Source organism: Vulpes lagopus, chromosome 9 (genome assembly GCF_018345385.1).
Source record: "Vulpes lagopus strain Blue_001 chromosome 9, ASM1834538v1, whole genome shotgun sequence".
Taxonomy (NCBI): Eukaryota; Metazoa; Chordata; class Mammalia; order Carnivora; family Canidae; genus Vulpes; species Vulpes lagopus.
The window spans coordinates 11,552,755-11,568,214 of NC_054832.1; positions in this window are offsets into that span (position 1 = coordinate 11,552,755).

Sequence of the window (15,460 nt, forward strand, 5' to 3'; positions counted from 1 at the left end):
GGTTCTACAGTAGTGCCTTTCCCAAGAAGATAAAATAACATTTGTAAGCGCTCAAACAGTGCCAGACATATGGTAAGTGATTAATAGGTATTAGATCTTATTATTCCCACCCTACTGCAGAAACCCCTCCCAGAGAGCTGAACTGGGCCAGACTGACCTCATGGATGCTTTACTAGATCCATCTCTCTCTCTTCTTTGGCATCCTTTAGATTTTCTCCTATTGGTCTTCTTTTGTCTTGGGATACAAGAGTGTTCTGGTTAAAAGTATGAGTTTGAAAGCCTGGCATCTCCAGAAAGAAATCCTGGCATTATCAGGAATAACTCATGCTTGTGCTCTGTGTGTGTGTGTGTGTGTGTGTGTGTATTTAAGATTTTATTTATTTATTCATGAGAGACAGAGAGGGGGCTGGGCAGAGACACAGGCAGAGGGAGAAGCAGGCTCCATGCAGGGAGCCTGATGTGGGACTTGATCCCGGGACTCCAGCATCACGCCCTGGGCTGAAGGCAGTGCTAAACCACTGAGCCACCCGGGCTGCCTTTATATATATATATATATATATATATATATATATATATATATATATAAGATTTATTTATTTATGTTAGAGAGAAAGAGAACACATGCTCAAGTAGGGGGAGTGAGTCACCCAGGCACCCCAGAAATAATCAAAATATTAACAACTATTATGATGTTGGCCCTAAACATGGGGCAGCATCCTGGAGACCCTCCTGATGTACCAGGTTAACACTTGAGTTACCATGACATAGGGAAGGCCTGGTGTCCTGGTTTGGGGAGTTACGTGTGTGTGAGTCTGCTGGGCTTGTATGGGGGAAAACACTTGGGGGCCTGGGGCAGCTGCCATTGCTCAACTAGTATGAAGTACCCCAATATCTAACAATCAGTGGGACTTTCTCTCAATGCATGCCTCCAGGCAGTAAGTCCTGACTATGTCACTTGCTTATTCCGTCATCTGGGAGATCACCTACCCTTTCCAAGCCTCAGTTTATATAGTATCTATCATTACATATGTAAGTGCCCAGTGATAATGTTATCATTGCCACTAATAATAACTGTTACTCTTAATATATATTCTTCTACCCTTTACTCCAGTTTGTTTCAACGTGGGTGTAAATCCTATGTTTCCACTGGCATTTTGGTTCAAGGTACCCTGATTTTTATGTTAAGCAGGGAAAATATTACTCACCAATGATGGCAGTTGATGGTTCAGAAATACAAACTTATGCTCAGCATATCAAATTTGAGTTTAATTCCTCCCCTGAGATTATTACCACACACTGGTATTCAGATCCTTTTTCCCTTCCAGGGTGCCCTGGCAGAGACTTTGCAAGGTTCAAGCCAGGTCTGCATAATACTCTCCGATAAATCTCTGGCTTTGTCACACTGTGGAGCTGCTAATAAAGAGAGCAGGCGGGCATTGTAGCAGGGCTTTCTTTGGTCAGAGAGCCCTAATAGTGTGTCAGGATTATATAATTCACCCTCCAAGAGAATCCAAAAGAGAGATAAATTGTTTGGTTGGGAGAAATTAACCGCGGATTGATCCTATCTGTTTTAATTTAGCGCAGGATGGCCTAGTCTACTCTAAGGAGCAGATGGGCTATTGATCTGACAATAGGATAATCAGAGCATCAAAGCTGGGGGTGGGGAGAGATTTGGAGCATTTGGGGCTTTGCCAGAGTGGCCTTCCTGGAACAAAAGTTATCCCTTAATTGAGCAAGCGCCTTTGCCTACTAACAGGTCTTATCAGGGCAAGTACTCCCTAGACCCGGACCTGGCATCTGCATGGAGCTGTCATTTTAAAGAGGCCACGTCTTATGCCAGGTTTGCTGGCAGAGAGATGCAGCTTGGCAGTGGGAGAGGGATAAACTGTGGAGGAGGGGACGTGTGGGTGGATACTGCGCCGGGGGGCGGGCACTGTAGAAAGGTGGATATATTGAGAGGAGAGCTGGAGAGAGAAGCAGCTGGTGGAACTCATAGGGTAGGGTCTCTCTCTCTCTTTCTTTTTTTCTTTCTTTTCTTTCTCTTTAAAGATTTATTTATTCGTGAGAGACACAGAGAGAAAGAGAGGCAGACACAGGCAGAGGGAGGAGCAGGCTCCATGCAGGGAGCCTGATGTGGGACTTGATCCCAGGACTCTGGGATGACCTGAGCCAAAGGCAGATGCTCAACTGCTGAGCCACCCAGGTGCTCTTCTGTCTTCTTTTTCTTTTAAAGATTTGTTTATCTTGAAAGAGAGAGAGAGAGACAGAGAGAGAGTATGTGTGAGCGAGCAACTGGAGAGGCAGAGGGAAAGAGAGAATCTCAAGGAAACCCCCTGCCGAGCTCTACTCCGGGCTTATCTCACAACCCTGAGATCATGACCTGAGCCAAAACCAAGAGTTGGGACACTTAACTGACTGAGCCACCCAGGTGCCCGTCTTCCTTTTTCTAAAAGATATTTCTGTGCCTCTTCCCCCAGTCTGTATCATTTCTGTCTTGTCTCTGGGTAAAGGCCCCTCCACACCTGCAAGGACAGTAACTCTGTGATTGGCCTGTTGAGGCTGTGCTTCCTCCGAGGAGCCAGGCCAGAGATGTGTACTGAGGCTGAGTGGCTTCAGCTGGGTCAGGGCCCCCCACACAGTGGGGTCACACTGTCCCATTGTCTTGAAATGTTGTAGGTGAGATTTCTCCTTTGGCTCACACAGAGTTAGGAGCCTGCTGCTTCAGGAAGCTTCCAGATGGGTCAGGCGAACTTCCTCATGTACTACAATGACCTCTATGTCAGGACACCCTGACACGTGAGCCAGTTGAAGTCAGCCAAGGGCCTGAGGACCAGAGGGCATATGAAGCATAGAGAGGCTCAGAGAAAGGGCAGATGATTCAGAAAGTGACACTTGAAGTAGAATCTTGCAGGCTTCCTGTGCCTGACTGGTAAGACCCTGGATTTCCTTCCTCTGAGGGCCTCTTTCCAGGTGTGGGGATGGTGGCAGGCCATGGAGAGCTGTGCTCAATTCTGAGTGGTCATCCATCAAACTTCTAGATCCTGTAGAACTAGCAGTGACCTCACTGGGCTCATGAAACTTGCATCCCTGCAGGAAGAGAATGACAGTAAAAAGCACATCTCAGGCGTTGAGTGCTAGGGAGATTTTTTTAAAAATCCTAATTATGTAAAATTTTTAATCTTCATTTGAGTGTCAAAATGAAACTTGAAGACTCCACCAAGGTCATCTACTCTAAGTATATAGGGTTAGTTGAATGGGCAGTTTTATAAATTTGTCTTTTCTGATGTTGAATTCGACTTTATAGGTAGGAAAACAGAGACATGACTAAACCTACATACTCAGTTTGGATTCTTCGCATAGCAAAGCCTGCTCTTTTGCTTCCATTTCCTGTTCATTTGAGGGAAAATGGGATTTTTGATGCCCTAAATGATAATGATTTCTTTTTTCCGTCTAAGAGAATATCAACTAGAGGAACAGCTAGGTTCTTGCCATAGTGGAAAAATAATAAAGTTATTAATAGCCGAACAAATGCATCTTGCTGGGAAATATTTTGGACTTTCAATGGTCTCACAGCGACGGAATATTCCTTGAACCTAAAACCTTTTTTTTTTTTATATCCCTTTTGGATTTTTTAACAAAAAGACCAACATGCCTTTCAATTAAAATTGCCGAATCATTTGAAGTTACGCTGCTCGGACCCCAGTGTAACCAAGGCCCTGAATGCACAGAACAACGAAGCCTACATGTTGCTGTCCTCTTGTTCAAAACCCTGGGCTAATTTCCCTCTGCCTTTCTCCTTTTTCAACACTGCTGTGCTTACTGGGGCTCAGAACTCTCAATCTGTGACTGTAAAAACAATAACCCTTACACAACATGGGGAGCAAAAGACGATAGACTTCTTTATATATATATATATATGTATGTATATGTTACATATGTAACATATATATATTTTAATATATTATTTTATATTTCTCTATATTTTATGCTTCTAATACAACGTTGTCGCGAAGGGGATCTCTGCACTGATGCTTCCATGCTGCTTAGTCTGATGGAAAATGGGAATCAAGCCCACCGACAGCTGCAGACCCTTGTGTAATGGTTTTATGTTTGATGGAGTGATCTAGGGATAGCTTGGTATAGGTGAAACACAGATTTTGGACTCCACAAATCTGAGTTCTGGCCCCAAGCTGACTGTGTGACTTCAGATAGGGTGTTAGGGTACTCCAGAGGAACGATTAACATCCAGATCCTTTTAAGAGAAGTCCTACAGTCTGCCGTCTGCAAGCTAGAGGTCCAGGAAATCTACTGATGTCATTCAGCCCAAGTCCGGAGGCCTGAGAATCATGGGAGCTGATGGTGTAAATCTCAGTCCATGGGCAGGAGAAGGCCGGTGTCCCAGTTCAAGTAGTTGGGCAGAAAAGGTCAAATTCTCCTTTCCTCTGCCTTTTTGTTCTACTCAGGCCTTCAAAAGATTCCTTGATGCCTACCCAAGCAGGGCAGTCTGCTTTACTCTATTGATTCAAATGCCCACGCATCCAGAAGCACCTTTATGGGCACACTGGATATGATACTTAGCCAGATATCTGGCTAGCACTGTGATCCAGTTAGGTTATGTATATAATTAACCATTATAGACTGCCTTATTTTACTTGGATTGTTTCCCCTTCTTTAAAGAGGGAAGTAATAGGATCTATCTCTTCCAGTTGTTAAGAAAATTAATGAATTCACATATTTAAAACATTTGACATTGTTTAATGCCTAGTAAACATGACCATAAGTGTTAGTAATTGATAACTCTGGATCTCAGTTTTACCTTATGCCACTTGGGTTATTTTATTTTATTTAAGATTTTATTTATTTATTCATGAGAGACACAGAGAGAGAGGCAGAGATATAGATAGGTAGAGGGAGAAGCAGGATCCCTGTAAGGAGCCCGATGTTGGACTTGATCCCAGGACTCTGGGATCATGCCCTGAGCTGAAGGCAGACACTTAACCACTGAGCCACCAGGTGCCCAGCTTGGGTTGTTCTAATATCCTGAAATTGAGCTGTGTTTTGTAAATAGTAATGTCCTAAGCAAATGGAAACTAATTTAGCCCATGTAATTTTTTTTTAAGTTTGAACTTTTGTATTTAGGCAGTCTGATTTTTTCCCACTAACTTAATCACTCTCCAATTAATTCAAAGAAAAATAACCTCCAAATAGACCCTGATCTTTTTTGACATTTATTACTAGTAGTTGGCATTGAGAGACTTCAGAAGGATTTTTATTAAAGATATTATGCAAAAATCAATACAATGCATTAAAACAATTAGGAAAATATGACAAATAAGCAAAACAGCTCATTATTCATTATAGACCTGAGAGGTATGAAAGGCCCATTTGGAACCCTTAGAGATAGACTTCAGGGGCAATTCAGTGCAATCCAGTCTTAAAAATTTAGTTGAATTGCTCACTGAGTACCAGTATCAGGTACTAGACCAGAACAGGAGGGGTACACATTTACGTTTTCTGCCCTCAAGGAATTCTCAGTTTAGGGAAGGGAGATGGATCCCTATCATACGAGACATTATGAGGTGGCTTAAATTTTCTGTGATTTCAGAGAAGAAAAGATCTTCCACGAAGTGAATGGGAGTGGAATCTAGTTTTATTTTTTATTGAGATAACAATTTATATACAGGTAAAGCGATCCTATTTAGTGTATAGTTCTGTGAATTCTGACAAATTTATACCTGACAATTACTTGACAAATACATGTGACCATCCCTGCAACCAATATATAGAACAGTGCTATCACCAGATTCTTCCATTGTGCCATTTTGTAGTCAACCTTTCCCCTGCTCCCAGCCTCTAGAAACCACTGATCTGTGTCTTGTCCCTATAGCTTTGTGTTTTCCAGAATGTCATGGAAATGGAAACACATAGCATGTAGCCTTTGAGTCTGGCTTCTTTTGCTTAGCATAATGAGAATTTCAGATTTGTCTGCATCATTGCATATAATTGATATTCTCTTCTTTTTATTGGCAGATAGTATTCCAGTACATGTCTGTGCCACATTTTGTTTATTTATTCTTCAGCTGAAGGAAATTTGAGTTGTTTCTAGTCTGGGGAGATAATGAATAAAGCTGCTATAAACATTTGTGCTCAGGTTATTGTGTGAACTTAAGTGTTCATGACTTTTGAGTCATATGGAGAGTATTTGTTTATAAGAAACTACAAATCGGTTTTCCAAAGTGGATGTACCATTTTGCATTCCCACCTGCAAAGTGTGGAGTTCTGGCTCTCTGTTTCTTCACCAGCACTTGGTGTTGTGAAGTTTTTTTTTTTCTTTCCATTTTAAGCATTCTAATGTATCTAACACTATCTCATTATGATTTTAATTTTTATTTCTCTAATGACTAATGATGTTGACTACCTTTCTATGTAGCACATTTAAGTTTGGCAAGTATAACTATAATGTCATTATAATCTTTTCTAATTTTTGGAAATTTGTTTTTAAAAAAATTTAGCTGTTATCAATAGTGATATAATATGTATCTTTCCTTATAAATGGACCAAAAGAGATAAATTTTTACATTCTTTTAAAAAATGTATATTTATTTAAGTAATCTCTATGCATGATATTTATAGAGATTGCTTAAATAAATATATATATTTTTTCAAACTCATGACCTCAAGCTCAGCAGTTGCATGCTTTTCCCACTGAGCCAGCCAGGTATCCCTAAATTTTAACATTCTTGATAAAACTATTCAAATTAACTGTATCAAATTTTATAACCATTAAAAATATATAGGAAGAGCTGAGTGATAGCTTCAATATATTTAAAACATTTTTAACAGATTTTTAATTTTTTTGTTTTTTTGGTTTTTTTTGAATTATTATTTTTAAAATTTTATTTCGAGAGACAAAGGTTGTTCACAGGACACGTGTTAGTTGGTGTTCTTCAGAGAAGCAGAACCAATAGGACATATCAGTATACATAGACTTATTTTAAGCAATTGCTCTTAAGATTGTAGAGGCTGGCAAGTCCCAAGTCAACAGAGTGGACTGGCAGGCCAGAGACCCAGGGAGGGATGTGTAGTCCAAGTCCAAGGCAGGCTTATTTCTTGCTTAGAGGATCAGTCTCTTTTTCTTAAGGCCTCCAACTGTGATAGCACGAAGCCCACCCACATTATGGAGAGTAATCTGCTTTCCTCAAAGTCTACTCATTTAAACGTTATTATATCTTCAAAAATATCCCTTTACAGAAACATCTAGAATAATGTTTGCTCAGGTTGGAGTATTGTGGCCCAGCTAATTTGACATACACAATTAATCATCACAGACATCATTCTTGCCCCTGAGGGCCTTACTCTATTGAGGCATGCAAGTAAGAAAATTTACTGCCCTATGTAATTATTGTTAATCTTAGAAAGAAATTCCAGGTGCTGTGGAGGGACAGAGGAGGGGGCAGCTATTCTAACCTGAGGGCGGCCGGGAGGAACTTCTCAGAAATTGGACATGCAAGCTGGATCTTGAAGATTGAGATGCATAAAGGCTTGGCAAGATTGAGAAGAGCACAACATGTGAGAAAATACAAGAGCTGGATGAGAGAAATGAACACACACAAAGGTCACTGTATTCTCGACTGAAAATTGAGGGCTGTCAAAGACAGCCTGGCTATTCTGACCGACCAGAATACTTGTTCATATTAATCATTGAAGTTCTAGGAGCAGCTATGTGGTCTCTCATAAAGTTCAAGTCTTATGTGCTGAAATTGTTCTGTCTGAAATGGTCTTTTCCTCAATGCATAAATTTCTACCATTAGAGATACCTTCCTTTTGCTACAGTTGTCTTTCAGCATGACTTTATTTCAAATAAGATGATGTCTTTTAATGAATATGTGCCTGAATTGTAGCAACACTGTATCTAACATAAAACCTTACATATTAGATAATTTTATGTCCATATGAAAAGTGAGAGGATGGAGAGTTTCAGTTGGGTTAATTACTTGTCTATAATTATATAGGTAGTCAATTGAAAAGTCAGGATTTGAATCCAGGATTTTCTGGCCTAACTATTTCAGCTAAATCTGTAAGTGGCCACTAGAAAAATGAATACTGTATCTAGACCATTAACTGCAATGAATGAAACAGGTATGTGTACATGTGCATATAACTCTGTGACAGGTGGGACCTGCAGTGAATTGTAGAGATCATGATTTATCCAAAAAGGCAGGTGTTACTCAGCTCTAGCCAAATGTTCCCCCCTGAGAAACAGGCCCTGCATTAGTAGAGCTCCAATTTTATTTTTTATTTTTTTCTTTTTCTTTTTTTTAAAATAAATTTATTTTTTATTGGTGCTCAATTTACCAACATACAGAATAACACCCAGTGCTCATCCCGTCAAGTGCCCCCCTCAGTGCCCATCACCCATTCACCCCTACCCCCCGCCCACCTCCCCTTCCATCACCCCTAGTTCATTTCCCAGAGTTAGGAGTCTCTATGTTCTGTCTCCCTTTCTGATATTTCCCAACATTTCTTCTCCCTTCCCTTATATCCCTTTCACTATTATTTATATTCCCCAAATGAATGAGAACATATAATGTTTGTCCTTCTCCAATTGACTTACTTCACTCAGCATAATACCCTCCAGTTCCATCCACGTTGAAGCAAATGGTGGGTATTTGTCGTTTCTAATGGCTGAGGAATATTCCATTGTATACATAGACCACATCTTCTCTATCCATTCATCTTTCGATGGACACCGAGGCTCCTTCCACAGTTTGGCTATTGTGGACATTGCTGCTAAAAACATCGGGGTGCAGGTGTTCCGGCTTTTCATTGCATCTGAATCTTTGGGGTAAATCCCCAGCAGTGCAATTGCTGGGTCATAGGGCAGATCTATTTTTAACTCTTTGAGGAACCTCCACACAGTTTTCCAGAGTGGCTGCACCAGTTCACATTCCCACCAACAGTGCAAGAGGGTTCCCCTTTCTCCGCATCCTCTCCCACATTTGTGGTTTCCTGCCTTGTTAATTTTCCTCATTCTCACTGGTGTGAGGTGGGATCTCCATTGTGGTTTTGATTTGTATTTCCCTGATGGCAAGTGATGCAGAGCATTTTCTCATGTGCGTGTTGGCTATGTCTATGTCTTCCTCTGTGAGATTTCTGTTCATGTCTTTTGCCCATTTCATGATTGGATTGTTTGTTTCTTTGGTGTTGAGTCTAATAAGTTTTGAACTCAGCCACAGTAACTTCTTGCAAGATACATCCACGAAGGCAAAAGAAACAAAAGCAAAAATGAACTATTGGGACTTCATCAAGATAAGAAGCTTTTGCACAGCAAAGGATCCAGTCAACAAAACTAAAAGACAACCTACAGAATGGGAGAAGATATTTGCAAATGACGTATTAGAGCTCCAATTTTATTTTATTTTATTTTATTTTTTAAAAATTATTTATTTATTTATTTATGATAGTCACACACAGAGAGAGAGAGGCAGAGACACAGGCAGAGGGAGAAGCAGGCTCCATGCACCGGGAGCCCCACGTGGGATTCGATCCCGGGTCTCCAGGATCGAGCCCTGGGCCAAAGGCAGGCGCCAAACCGCTGCGCCACCCAGGGATCCCTAGAGCTCCAATTTTAAAGAGAAATCAGGATTCTGTTTTTTTTTTTTTTTCTTTTAAAATATCAAGTCTTATTTTTTGGTGCTGCCCAATACATAAAAACACCACAGAGGACAAATAAAACACCTCTAGTGGCTGGATGGTTCCCAGGAGTCACTAGTTTTTGATTTTTGTTCTATCCTATTATTCCTCCGAAATATATGTAAATAATTCTAACACATTACCATTGGAACACCTCAGAGTGTTTAAATATGTAGTAATAATATTTGTGAAGCCAAATGTGGTCTCATATGACTTTCATCATAACCAAGTAAGGCAGACGGGGAAATAATCTTCACACTCCTATTTTCCTTGAAGACACCAGGGTTAAAGGGAATTAGCAAACTTGTCCTAGGACACTCATGATGGAAAAGGGACTCATATCCTCCAGCCTAACACAGCCCTCATTATATTACTTAATTGTCTTCGACATTGTCAATGGGTATAAACTTTCAGTTCTGCAAGAGCAAGTCTAGAGCCCTGCATCATGTGCAGAGTTAGCATTACTGTGCTGTACACTCAAATTTTTGTTAAGTGGGTAGATCTCATGTTAAGGATCTTATCATGATTTTAAAAAGTTAATAAAAATTAAAACTTAGTGTCTAGAGTGAAAGGGGAAGGAGTCAATGACTTTTTATAGGCTCATGTTTGAGGAAATGAGAGAAATAGAAATACAGAGAGAAACGGTCAAGAATTAGAGCTAAGCTGGGAAGACTAGCTACTGTCACACTGCCTAGAAAGGTGTAGGGCGTGAAATACCCAGACACTAGTCCAGGGCTTGTCCAAAGTGTGCGTCAGTCCAGGGTCTGATGGGATCTCTCTGTTTACAGTGGCATTAGTGATGAGAGAAACTTTGGGATTATCTAATGATTCATTCACTGAATACACAATTGCCAAGAACCTACCATGTTCCGAGTGGCACATGGCTCCTCTCCTCTCACCCTGAATTTCAGAGAACTTCAGATCTATAAGCTTTGGCTCTGGAACTTGATACACTGAAGAATGATTGATATATATATATATTTTAATATTTTATTTATTTATTCATGAGAGACATAGAGAGAGAGAGAGGGAGGCAGAGACACAGGCCGACAGAGAAGAAGGCTCCATGCGGGAACCCGACATGGGACTCGATCCCAGGTTTCCAGGATCACACCCTGGGCTGAAGGTGGCACCAAACCGCTGAGCCACCTGTGCTACCCTGATTGATATATTTTAAAACAGAATCACTTTTTTTGTTCGGTTTGCTCTAATGCTGGCAGTGGTTGTCCTTGGGTGGGAGTGAGGAGATAAGAATTAGGCTCTGGAGACAACCTCCTCTTCTGCTTTAAGAGACTTTGCTACCTCCAGCATCTTTTTACTGATTCCTTTACACCAAAAAGGGATAGATGGGTACCTAAAAATCTGAATAATATGTAAAGGACAAATAACTCAATTCCTAGTGTTAGTTGACATACTCTTACTTCTCTACCTTCAGTAAAATACAGTGTGATATGATAACTGGACAATGTATTATGATAGACAGAACACCAGCCCTTCTGTTTGAAGAGATTCTGGAGCTCTATAGAAGTGAGGGGTTTAGTTTACAAAGTCATATTTGGTGTCTCCTACTTGCCAACTTCTGTATAGGCCTTGGGGATAGAGATAGGAGCAAGGGTCCTCTCCAGTAGCTCAGGAGGGATGACAGACCTGTAAAGGGGACTTCAGCGCCATAGAGTGAGTGTCAAGGGGAGGACCTGAGGGCTCATAGGAAGACCTGAAGGCCAGAGCAAGGCAAGGCAAAGGAAATGAATAAGAAGTAGACACAGGTAGAGGAAGGGAATGGACACCTGGATGCATAGGGGGCAGGTAGAAGTGTGTAGGCAGGTGCACTCAGGCAGGACAGCTGAGGAATAGAAGAGAAGGAAATGAAGGCGACGTAAAGGGCCACCAAGTCAGGGACTAGGGTCCACAAAGATAGAACATGTGCTGAGAACAGAGCTCCAAGCAACCATCTCAGAATTAGCCGACTCCAGTATCAGCATCTCTAGGATGCAATCCTGAGGAAGCATTCCCTTCTTGTGCCCTTCCCAGGAGGAGGGGACAGGAGCCAACCCCCTGGCTAAGATCACAGGAGCCTGGTGGAAGTATTTGGCTAGCAGAGGCCAGGAGTGGGTGGGAATGAGAGGAAACTTCCTACTCACAAATTATCTAGCATTTTGGTGAGTGATTCTAGGCCATGTCATCTCAAATGATCTCAGCTGGTGAAATCAAGGAAACTTCTTTTTTTAATTCTTTGCCACATGGCATAAACTATTCATGGAGTACAGTATCCAAGTTCAGTTTTACTCGAACATTTTTATCCATAAGTGTCTGAAAACAGCCCATATCATTATGGAAGTTGGTCTCCTGGGATGATGGTGGTGGCTTGGCTTTTTCTCCAGTTATGACATATATTTACAAATGCAAAGCAGACTAATGTTTCCACCCCCTGTCTCCCTGCAGAGGAAAGTTACAGATAATATTAAAAATTTTAAGAGACTACTATACAGAGGGGCAGAAGGCACATAGTAAATGCTGCTGCCCACCATTTCCACACAAATTGCAATATTTTGATATTCTTGGATATGTTTCTCTGTGTTGGTGGGTGGGAGTCATTATGTTGGGAAGTTATTAAAGCAGCCTCAGGTATTTAGAAAGCCCATCCTAGAAAAACAATATAATTTAAATAGACATTAATAACCACTCACAAGGCTGGTATTATTACATCTGTGTTCTAGATGAGGACACTGAAGCTTAGGGAGCTTAGTAGAACCAGTGAATGTAGAACTCTAGGGCTTTGAAGTTCCACTCTCTGATTAAGTCTCAGGTCTGCACTCCCCAACTATGAGGTCATAGGTAATTTACTCTCAACTTATCTTCGCCTGTTTTTCTTCATGTCCATAGTCCTCCCTGCTCCCTCCATGAACACCCCATTACTTGTCCAGTGTAACTTACCTCAGTAAATGGGACCCCCAATCACCCGATGGATCATGTCCAATCCTTGGGTATTATTTTTGTCTCTTTTTTAGAGCTTCCTCATTCTTTGGGCCATCAATCAAGCCCTGTTGCTTACGCACCAAATACTTTTCAAGTGTGTCCACTAGCCCTGTCTTTTCAGTCCATGGTCCATCTTCTCACTGCTGGTCTCCCTGCTCTTATGCCTACCCTACTTCACAACCATTCTTTACTCCCTCTACAGCCTTTTCAACCCCAAATCGATTCCTAGAATTCCCCCATTTATCTTTTTGTGACTTCTGTGGCTATAAAAGATAAAATAAATTTTTATATGCTCAATAGGGCTTTGTGTCTTCCTTTTCTGCCCCATCTCCTACCATGTTTCCTCTTTTCTATGCTTCAGCCATTCTAGACCTCATTTCCGTACTTCAAATGGGTCACATACTCTTTCCTTTCACATAACCTTTATACTTTCTTTTCTTTTCACCTGGGATGCTCTGCCCCTCTCCCACCCCTTTTTTCTTTGGCCTGGCTGAGTTTACTCATCCCGGAGTCTTTCCTGACTATGGAGCTGGCCCAGGTACCTCTTTTATGTGGTCGCATAGAAGTCTGAACTTCTCCCTCTTGATACTCCTCACACTTACAGTTTCTTGTTCAGTATGTTCTTCCCAAATGGAATGTAAATTCCAGGCTCAGTGGTATTGGTCCAGTGCTTACGACATAGTAGTTCAGTAAATATTTACTGAATGAATGCATAGTTAAATGGGGGACATTGTGAAATTAATTAAGTAAAAAAGTAATAATAGATTCTAGAACATAGTAAGCACTCCATAAAAAGTAGCTTACATACAGCATACTTGAACTCAAAGTTTATAACGTAGAACAGAGAATGGAACCTTGGTCTCGCTGATTCAAAACACCATGACCTTTTCTCCATATTACCTTATTTTTGGTTTAACTTAGAGGCCATTGCTTGGTTTCTTAGTTTTCCAAAATGAGTAGAGTATAATCCTCCTCTTGTTGTTGGAAAGTTTTCCATGAATTAGACTTGCACATTGAGGAAAACAAATGATCTACCTTTAAATAAAATTCAATAAATTGCTTGGCCCAGGTCAAGTTGACCAGACTGCTAAACAGGCAGGAGGGATCGCCATATTGGCCAAAACTGTGGAGGATACAAGTGAGGGCTCTCGGCCCAAGTCTGAGCGAAATCCACCGGGTTAGAGCTAAGCAGAACTGACAAAGAGCGGCGATACAATCTCTGAAGCAGATACATGTATAATTTACGCAGAGCTGAATATGTCTGGCTCCCATCGCTTCTAGCAAAACATCTTCTCTGACCTGGCTTACGATTGCTTAATTGCTTCATGAAGTCTGGTTTCTCTCATTCTTGACAAATGTGAAATCCACAGACAAACAATGGATCAGTTAACCCGAACTCCACCAGCATTGTAAAGACTTGTGATGTGTCTTGGGAATGTGAGACATCTGAAGTAGGAACAATGGGACAATCGTTTCTTGCATTCGCCCAGCACTTTGCAGTTTATAAATATCCTGTCTATTTATCTATGTGAAAATGTCCTGTGTTCCTTATAAAAGTCCAGTGAACTGGGACTGTATAGTCTAAGAGTGCTTTAGTGGGTATTCCTGTACTCCATACAGCAAGGTGGGGTTTTCTCAGTCCCGGAGGGGTTAATGGAATTGATTTGTCATTTGGGAAAGAACATTAAAAAAGAGTGAGAGGGTCTGGCTTCAGCACCACTTTAGACTTTTTCAGCTGAGTAGCTCTCAAGGATCATTTCTCTGAACTTCAATTTCCTCATCAAAAATGAGGATCATAATAATTTCCCTGACCACCTAATAGGGCTACTTGAGATCTGAATAACTTAATACATGGGAAACATTTTATAACTGTAAAGTGATATTCTAAAATGAAGTTTTGGTTTGCTATCATTAATGTCATGAAAGATATATACTATAAGGCCTATTCTTATTGTCCTTTACTGTCAAAGATAAGGAATGATGATATAATCATTAGTGTTGACTAATATGAATCATTAATTATTGAACAGGTGAGACAGGACACAGAGACTGGCTTACCCATTCCCACGTGAGCAGCCTCTACAGGCTGGTGTTTCTGGCACCAGGGGGAAGCAAAGCAGAATGCACCTTAGCTGAGGGCATTTTACCCTAAAAGAGAAATACGAGGAGGCTGGGAATGTGGCCTTTCTGTGAGGCCCAATGGGCTTTCTTATACTCAGGCCTGCTTACTCATCTGGTCCTTAAACTGTGGACCAAGAGACAGGTGTCCCCCCACAGGCTTTCAAAGCAGAGAAAAGCAAGATTTCCTCTTGCTTCCTCTGGCTATGTAGGCCCTATTTCTCCTTCTACACTTACCATTCTTCTGGGGTGGGGGAATGAGAGACTGGAGAGAGACCAGGAGTATCCCAACAATGGGTGCCCCTTCTACATGCAGGAAACACCAGAGAAGAGCATTTGTAATTTCTCCTACTAGTGTTCTTTCAGTGTTCCCCTATCAGTGCTTTTCTCTTCATATCACAGTAGTCATGTTTGGAGTTTATTCACAGACAGTGAGAATTCAGGGCACTATCAACCCATCAACATTTGTAACCCTGCCCTGGACAACACTTGTTTTCATCCCCTCCCTCCGTTCGTCTTCTCTTCTTTCTTTCCTTTATCCTTCTAATTTCTTTCTTTGTTTTCAAAGCACATTTACAATAATTTGATCTTGGTAACAGCCTCAGAAGAGAAAAATGGTGGTCAATATTATCCTCATTTTATTGGATAAGAAAATGAGTAAAGTTGAGTGATG